Here is a 9,676-nt window from a genome sequence, read left to right as displayed (position 1 = left end):
CACACGCAGATGTCGCTATATAAGTGCAATAATCTTGGACCTCACCGCCTGAAAAGTCAAGCATTAGAAAGGCGAAACCTAACACGAACTGGACCTTTTAAATGAGCTGTGTTTAAATAACTCTCTGTTCTTCAGTTGGAGATGAAGAATGGCGTTTTTTCTCATGGTTTTCAGCGAAAGTTTTATTGGTAGCCTGCGCAAATTATTTCACTCAAATTAAATATATAGCTTGCTATAGATTCATGTTTTAGCGGACAAACGTTGCAGAAAGAAAAGCATAGCATATATCATCATGTTCATATAGCTTACATACATACAAAGTTCAATTCTTTCAAAACATTTGTGTTTTAAACTTAGTATACAACTATATATCACACGATGAATGTCATATGATCCATTGGGCATTTGTCACGAAACGTGAAGACCATAGATATATCTTAGGTCTCGCTCACTCAAACACCCACCCACCGGCTCATTCACTCACTCACTCACTCACTCACTCACTCACTCACTCACTCACTGATTCACTCACTCACTCACTCACTCACTGATTCACCCACTCACTAAAATAAAAAATCAAATACCATCTGAAGTTTAGTGAGAAAACAATATTGAGATGCTGAACTTCCAAAACGAACACGGTACATACTCACACATACACAGTACATACTCACGCATACACAGTACTTACACATACACAGAACATACTCACACACACACAGTACTTGCACATACACAGACCATACTCACACATACACAGTACTCTCACATACCCAGTACATACTCACACATACACAGTACACACTCACACATACTCACACATACACAGTACTCACACATACACAGTATTCACACATACACAGAACATACTCACATATACACAGGACATACTCACACATACACATACGCAGAACATACTCACACATACACATACGCAGAACATACTCACACATACACAGTACATGCTCACACAAACACAGTACATACTCACACATACACAGTACTCACACATACTCAGTATTCACACATACACAGAACATACTCACATATACACAGTACATACTCACACAAACACAGTACTTACACCGTACAGAACATACTCACACATACACAGTTCATACTCACGCATACACAGTACTTACACATACACAGTTCATACTCACACATACACAGTACTTACACATACACAGAACATACTCACACATACAGAGTACTCTCACATACACAGTACATACTCACACATACACAGTACATACTCCCACATACACAGTTCATACTCACGCATACACAGTACTTACACATACACAGAACATACTTACATATACACAGTACATACTCACACATACACAGTACTTACACATACACAGAACATACTCACACATACACAGTACTCTTACATACACAGTACATACTCACACATACACAGTACATACTCACACATACACAGTACTCACACATACACAGTATTCACACATACACAGAACATACTCACACATACGCAGTACATACTCACACATACACAGTACTCATACATACGCACAAAGCACTCAAATATAGGCCATGGGCTACTTAGGTCCACCGTGCATTCCCCCCACCTCCCAACAAAATCTACTTTTTCTGAAAAATTAGTATGTCCTGAACATGAAATCAGATGTTAACATTAAAAATATAGGGATGCACTTCCTGTTTTCATCATGGAGGTACCCTCAAAATCGCGATTTTGCAATCCGCGTCGAGAGTCATTTTTGTACTGCAACAGAAAGGTCAATAAATGTCTTTAAAAATTGTTCAATTTCCATGTGTAATATAGCAAAAATAAGCTGAAATTTATTCCAGTTAAAATTATGTTATTTTCATTTAAATATAATGACAAGTATAGTGGCTATTAAACTTTTACTTAGTATAACACATATATGCAAATTCGCTCCACGCAGATCGCTCAAACTTTTCATTTCTCGGAATCCCGGATCTGTGTAGAGTTGCATCTGGGAGAGACATGGTTTATTCAGTATAACTCGCATTATAGATATATTTTGATAGTTTGCCCAAACTAGTTATATTGCAGGAATTCTAATACGATATGAATAAACATCACATCAACATACTTGCATAACATTGACATGGGAATCAAATAAATTCCTAGTGTCCTCATTTTAAGGACATGAATAATGATAATCTTCGGTAAAGTGTATATTTTCCATTTTACAGGCAGAACACCATGTAATATGTCTTAATATTCGTCGACATTTCACAATAAAAACTAGCAGGAACAGTTACTAAGGCTTTTCTTGGCTATTCGCATTCTCCAATACCTAACATTAAAAAACCCCATTAAACTAAATATATGATACAAACAGATACAAACTGCATTCATGCTGAATTTGTTTTAAGCTTGAAATCTTATGACGATGCCCTGCAGTGAAATCATGGCAAAAGGGAATAATTAGAACATATGAGTATAGATTAGCTGTATATGTAAGTGTCGGTCATTCCCAAAATCCACATTTAAACTGCTGATGTTCAAACCATCGATTATGGACATGCATGCATTTTCACCCGGTTCTCTTGTATGACATGACATGACATTTCCCTTATGAGTGAGTGAGTTAAAATTTAACGTCTCATCGGCATTATTTCATCCATATAGCGAAATATCCCTTATGAGAGTTGTGGGGTAGCTTTGTGGTCAAAATGTTTGCTCACGCAAAATATGTTCGAGTGAGTTAGTGAGTTTGGTTTAATGGCGAAAAGAAGTATTATTTCAGTTATATGAAGGCGGGTTAGCTTGATATCAGAGAAAAGCCCCAAGTGCTGCAGGTCTAATATGTGTACCACTTTAGACAGTGGACATGGTGCTAACAAACCAAGACATATTATCTGGTCACATCTGGGATCCGAACTCATGATCATAGCTTTCTGGCATTGGCAAGTGAAGCAACTCTGAAGGGAGAGTGTAATGTCAGATGTAGTTGTAATGTACTTGTCAGCTTATTATTACAAAGAAGAAATGAAGAGAGTAATATAATAGGAACAGTCGACCACACGTTATGATTACATCATGCCAAAGTGCCCATGCATACCTTCTTTAATAATTTTGCTGCTAAGGTAGGATCGAGATATAGATCCAGATGTTATGTGGATGGCAAAGTAGATATCAAATTAAGGATTGTCTTTTTATTTTGCGTTTTGTTACATGTTTTTCTGTTCTAATGTATTCCTCGACGAATTCGCTGAAGGAAATTACTGATTTGAAAATTCCTCGCTTCTGCGTCAGGGTTATATTTTTGGTTTGGTTCAGATTGAAATGGATTTGGAACAAGTTATCCAACTTAGGACCCTCTCTCCATGGTATTTTCAAAAGCTTGTACACTAAAGCATCTACAATAAAAACAGAAAAGAAGATAAGTGTTTAGATATAGAAGGAATGTACAAAAGAAGAAGTATTTTACATTCATAAGTTACCGTCATTTGCACTGCCTTAACGATATGTTGATTTTCAATAACGAACAAACATTCATTTCCGTTTAACATCAAACTTAAATCGAATTTAGCATTGTTGTTCCCGGCGTTCTGTATAATGTCCCGAATAATTATGAACATATTCTCTTTGGTGGTTATACCATGGACACTTTGATAAGTAATTAAATGAGTTTTCACAAGGATTACCACATTGACATATTGGATCAGATTTTATCTCTATTCCGTATGAGTCATAATTTAACTTGCTTTTCATATATCTTTACCGAGTATGATAATTATTTAACGTTCTCACACTATAGGAAAAATATGAAGGTGCAATAAACTGATCTTAGTGAATGTATGACTTGAACTTGGATATATATGTACAATTACTACCTGCTACAGGAATAGTATTCAATAACGTTACAGTTGATTGAAGAAAGAATGTTTTAATTGAGTACGATTGCTTATAAATGTAACTTGACAACCTATGAAGTAGATTCCCTTTAATACCATTTATTTCCAATTTTTGCACGAGCCCTCTACGCGAGACGAGATTAAATGCTTTTGACACGTAACAAAAAACATGCCATATATTAAATAAATTTTGTTTATAATCGAGAGATATACAAATTTGATTATATAATTTTATTAATTGATTGACAGTAGAATGGTCCTCTTGAAGGCCTGACTGGTATTTGTATAACAATTTATGATCATAAAAATAGTTATGTCGATGCTTAAATATAACTCTCTCAAACACTTGACCAATACAACTAATGATACTACTTAATTATTTCCTTTCTCTCTTTTCCATTCTGATATGGATAAGCATTGTAAGTCCATCAGTGATTGAACAGCAAACATAAAACAATACAAAAGCTGTTCACTGTTTTCTTTAATATGTTATTTCTTATTCTGTCTGGGGCAGATGCTTTATTCATTTGTAGGCATTTTATTACATCAGATATTTCATTTTCTGCGAGAGTACCTCTTAGTATGTTTTTTTAAAATATGGTAATTCTTTGCGCCCTTTAATTACGGCAGGTATTCATTTAATGTGTCTGATGTTTCTAAATCTGAAAATATAGAGGGATTATCATCCGTATCTGTTTTCTTTAATGGGGGTATGCACGGAGATGATCCATACTATTTGGCAATATGATTGTTTATTTACTGTATGTAGTTCCGAAAGAAATTCATAGATGTTATAAAAGAAATTTTCTTCAGCACAACTTTTCATGCTGTTGACTTTATTGCGTTGTTTTCTATAGTCTATATTACTTCTTCTTGTTTTCTTTCGGGGCGGTCGGGTAGCCTAGTGGTTAAAGCGTTCGCTCGTCACGCCGAAGACCCGGGTTCGATTCCCGACATGGGTACAATGTGTGAAGCCCATTTCTGGTGTCCCCCGCCGTGATATTGCTGGAATATTGCTAAAAGCGGCGTAAAACCATACTCACTCACTCACTCACTCACTTGTTTTCTTTCGTAACCTATTGCGTACCCTACACTCCTTTCTTGAATGTGAATCAAACAATTGTTTGCAATTTGGTCGAATAGTGACAGTTTGGGATGGAATACATCATTCAATCTTTCACTCAACCCATACACATATTGTCACCATTTGTACATTCATTAAATAATACAAACAAATTGGTCATGTTTTTGAGTTAATTCAATTTAAAAAAAGTATCCTTCGTCACAACACACAACTTTCCGTTAATACGCTTTCTTGGTGCAAAGGTGTGTATCAATTTCTATATAGGTACCTCTGTGATCAGATATTGTACTGTCAAAGTCGATCACACCACTGTCTTCTACATCAACATCTTCACTAACAATGATTGGATAGAAACGTGTGTCAAATTTACAATTATCTAAACGACACCAAAACTGTAAAAAACACAGTATAATAAAGCCAGATATCTTTATCCATAGCCTTTCATCGGTAACATTTTCCGGTTCGTACATTCTCTTGTATGTTAAGCACTTCGTGATATATACCATAATCCCTCCCCCAAAAGCATTTCTGTCCTTCCTTACTGGATTATTAAATGATTGCCAATGTAAAGTTTCATTATCTACAGATAAATCGACAACAAACTATATCGTATTCAGACAAATATTCTGTTAGATACCTTTGCCTATTACGTACACTTCTGGTATTTAATGGGACGATCGACAATGAGTGGTCATGACTAGTTATATCACCAATCAATGGGCCTGAATTAAGTTCTTTGTCCCCTGCGAGCCGTATTAACAATAGGGGTACGAGAAATAAAGACAGACAGCCATATAATTTATTCTATCCTGCCTCAAAAAAACATTGCATACGGAACATATTAAAATATACATATTGAGGTATTGCAGTCCCGGACTGTTTCTACAGGTACAGGGGCTACCCTTTCTGCTTTGAGTACACATTATTGTCTCGTTAAATCTTCTTTATATTTCTTGAAAATGACGTTCTGTACAGTAGATAAATAATTTTTAATACCGAGTCCGTTGGAAGCATGAAACACTTCAGGGAGGTTTATAGCGTAACTGTCAGCAATCTCAAGAGGTATATTTTCACATTTTAAAACACAGTTTGTTCTTGGTGTTGCCATACGTCTACAGTGAAGAATTGTTTGTTGACTTTGAAGTGATAGCCATTCTAAGAGCGCATTTAGGTCCGCTTCATTTTCCGCTGGCAGTACTAAGTCGTCTGCATAGGCCAATACACAGAGGGTCTCACCGTCGATCCTCTCACCTATATCCAATCTATTTAATGTAGTAATGAGATCGTTCATGTACCGTCGATCCTCTCACCTATTTCCAATCTATTTAATGTAGTAATGAGATCGTTCATGTACCGTCGATCCTCTCACCTATATCCAATCTATTTAATGTAGTAATGAGATCGTTCATGTACCGTCGATCCTCTCACCTATATCCAATCTGTTTAATGTAGTAATGAGATCGTTCATGTACCGTCGATCCTCTCACCTATATCCAATCTATTTAATGTAGTAATGAGAGCGTTTATGTACCGTCGATCCTCTCGCCTATATCCAATCTATTTAATGTAGTAATGAGATCGTTCATGTACCGTCGATCCTCTCACCTATTTCAAATCCATTTAATATAGTAATGAGATCGTTCATGTATCGTCGATCCTCTCACCTATATCCAATCTATTTAATGTAGTAATGAGATCGTTCATGTCCCGTCGATCCTCTCACCTATATCCAATCTATTTAATGTAGTAATGAGATCGTTTATGTACCATCGATCCTCTCACCTATATCCAATCCATTTAATGTAGTTATGAGATCGTTCATGTACTGTCGATCCTCTCACCTATATCCAATCTATTTAATGTAGTAATGAGATCGTTCATGTACCGTCGATCCTCTCACCTATTTCCAATCCATTTAATGTAGTAATGAGATCGTTCATGTACCGTCGATCCTCTCACCTATATCCAATCCATTTAATGTAGTAATGAGATCGTTTATGTACCGTCGATCCTCTCACCTATATCCAATCTATTTAATGTAGTAATGAGATCGTTCATGTACCGTCGATCCTCTCACCTATTTCCAATCCATTTAATGTAGTAATGAGATCGTTTATGTACCATCGATCTTCTCACCTATATCTAATCCATTAAATGTAGTAATGAAATCGTTTATGTACCGTCGATCCTCTCATCTGTATCCAATCCATTTAATGTAGTAATGAGATCGATTATGTACCATCGATCTTCTCACCTATATCCAATCCATTTAATGTAGTAATGAGATCGTTTATGTACGGTCGATCCTCTGAACTGTATCCAATCCATTTAATGTAGTAATGAGATCGTTTATGCACCGTCAATCTTTCACATATATACAAAATGAATCCATTTAATGTAGTAATGAGATCGTTTATGTACCGTCGATCCTCTCCACCTTTATCCAATCCATTTAATGTAGTAGTGAGATCGTTTATGTACCGTCGATCCTCTCACCTGTATCTAATCCATTTAATGTAGTAATGAGATCGTTTATGTACCGTCGATCCTCTCACCCATATCCAATCTATTTAATGTAGTAATGAGATCGTTTATGTACCGTCGATCCTCTCACCTGTATCCAATCCATTTAATGTAGTAATGAGATCGTTTATGTACCGTCAATCCTTCCACATATATACAAAATGAATCCATTTAATGTAGCAATGATATCGTTTATGTACCGTCGATCCTCTCACCTATATCCAATCCATTTAATGTAGTAATGAGATCGTTTATGTACCGCCGATCCTCTCACCTATATCCAATCCATTTAATGTAGTAATGAGATCGTTTATGTACCGTCGATCCTATCACCTATATCCAATCCATTTAATGTAGTAATGAGAGCGTTTATGTACCGTCGATCCTCTTACCTGTATCCAATCCATTAAATTCAGTAATGAGATCGTTTATGTACCGTCGATCCTCTCACCTGTATCCAATCCATTTTATGTAGTTATGAGATCGTTCATGTACCGTCGATCCTGTCACCTATATCCAATCCATTTAATGTAGTAATGAGATCGTTCATGTATCGTCGATCCTGTCACCTATATCCATTCCATTTAATGTAGTAATGAGATCGTTTATGTACCGTCGATCCTCTCACCTATATACAATCCATTTTATGTAGTTATGAGATCGTTTATGTACCATCGATCCTCTCACCTATATACAATCCATTTAATGTAGTTATGAGATCGTTCATGTATCGTCGATCCTCTCGCCTATATCCAATCCATTTAATGTAGTAATGAGATCGTTTATGTACCATCGATCCTCTCACCTATATCCAATCCATTTAATGTAGTAATGAGATCGTTTATGTACCGTCGATCCTCTCACCTATATCCAATCTATTTAATGTAGTAATGAGATCGTTTATGTACCGTCGATCCTCTCACCTGTATTCAATACATTTAATGTAGTAATGAGATCGTTTATGTATATGTTGAACAACAAAGGGGAAAGTAAGCATCCTTGCGTCAGATCCCATCTCACATCGAACAACTGAGTAAAATCCCCTCACAACATTTAACACTCGTATATGAATATATAATAGCCTCATACATCCGTCCACATATCTCAAGGTTTCATAACTTCTTTCAAAGAATAGCCCTTCAATAGTATATCAAGCCCTTTGAAGTCAATATAGGTTAAATAAGTTGATTTCTTGAGCGATTTCCTCGATTCCACTATAGATGTTAAAGATGAAATGTGTTCCACTGTCGACCTTTCCTTTCCTTATTCGTCAGATAAAAAGTTATCGTTCTCAGCATACTTACACAGTCTCTAATTTAACACAGAACAATAACGTTTATTGCTCGAGTTAGTAAGTGATATATACCTCTGTAGGATAAAGGTTCATATTTATAAACACATGATGATTTCGGGATAGGTTTGATACTGGTCTTCATCCATTCGCTCGGCATTTTCCATTTGAAAAACACATTTGAAAAAAGTTGACTTTGTATTCTTCATCACACCTGGTGGTGATCCTGATACTTTCCGTTTGCGCTCATAGTTCTGTATTCTCTGCACTTGTATTGACTTGCTTTCCCCATCCCTTGGCCCTCTCGAGTCGACATCATTGCTCAAATCTGTGATTGGATCAGGAACGTGGCTCACACTGAATCACCGAAGTGTACTCTCACACTGTTTATAGAAATAGAACGTGTAATATACTTCAGATCGTCTTTGGGACTTCATATATCAATTCTAATTGCAATACATTCTTTAATTTCTGTGTGACTGTTAGCACTTTTTAGCAGATTCTAATACCCGTTGGGCTTTGCTGTTTTCATGGCGTTGCATGCTCCGAATTGATCTCCCAATGACAGTTTGAGGGAGTCTTGTCCTCGTATTCTTCTTCTGTCTATTTGTTGACAGCGGTGCATGAGCATGGTCGCCGAGCATACAGACGATTTCATATCGCTGTTTAGTGATGTGCGTGTTCTGAAAAGTCAAAATCACGTGCACGGAGGAATTGGATAGTCCGCGTTCAATGTTTCCGGTGTGTTTGGGCGTTGGATGGTTCTCTGGCAGTCATTTTTCAAAGCTGTTATTTCGTCTAACGACCGATCATAACATATATTTTCCATACCCATTACTTTTTAGGAGAGTATGTTTAAACACATTGGATCCGTTCGTCGTTATTTCCTTCATCTCCTCTAC

The sequence above is a fragment of the Haliotis rufescens genome, unplaced genomic scaffold (genome assembly GCF_023055435.1).
Source record: "Haliotis rufescens isolate VD_foot unplaced genomic scaffold, xgHalRufe1.0.p SCAF_15, whole genome shotgun sequence".
Classification (NCBI taxonomy): Eukaryota; Metazoa; Mollusca; class Gastropoda; order Lepetellida; family Haliotidae; genus Haliotis; species Haliotis rufescens.
The sequence above is the reverse complement of the archived record's forward strand: the minus strand, read 5'-3'. Positions refer to the sequence as shown.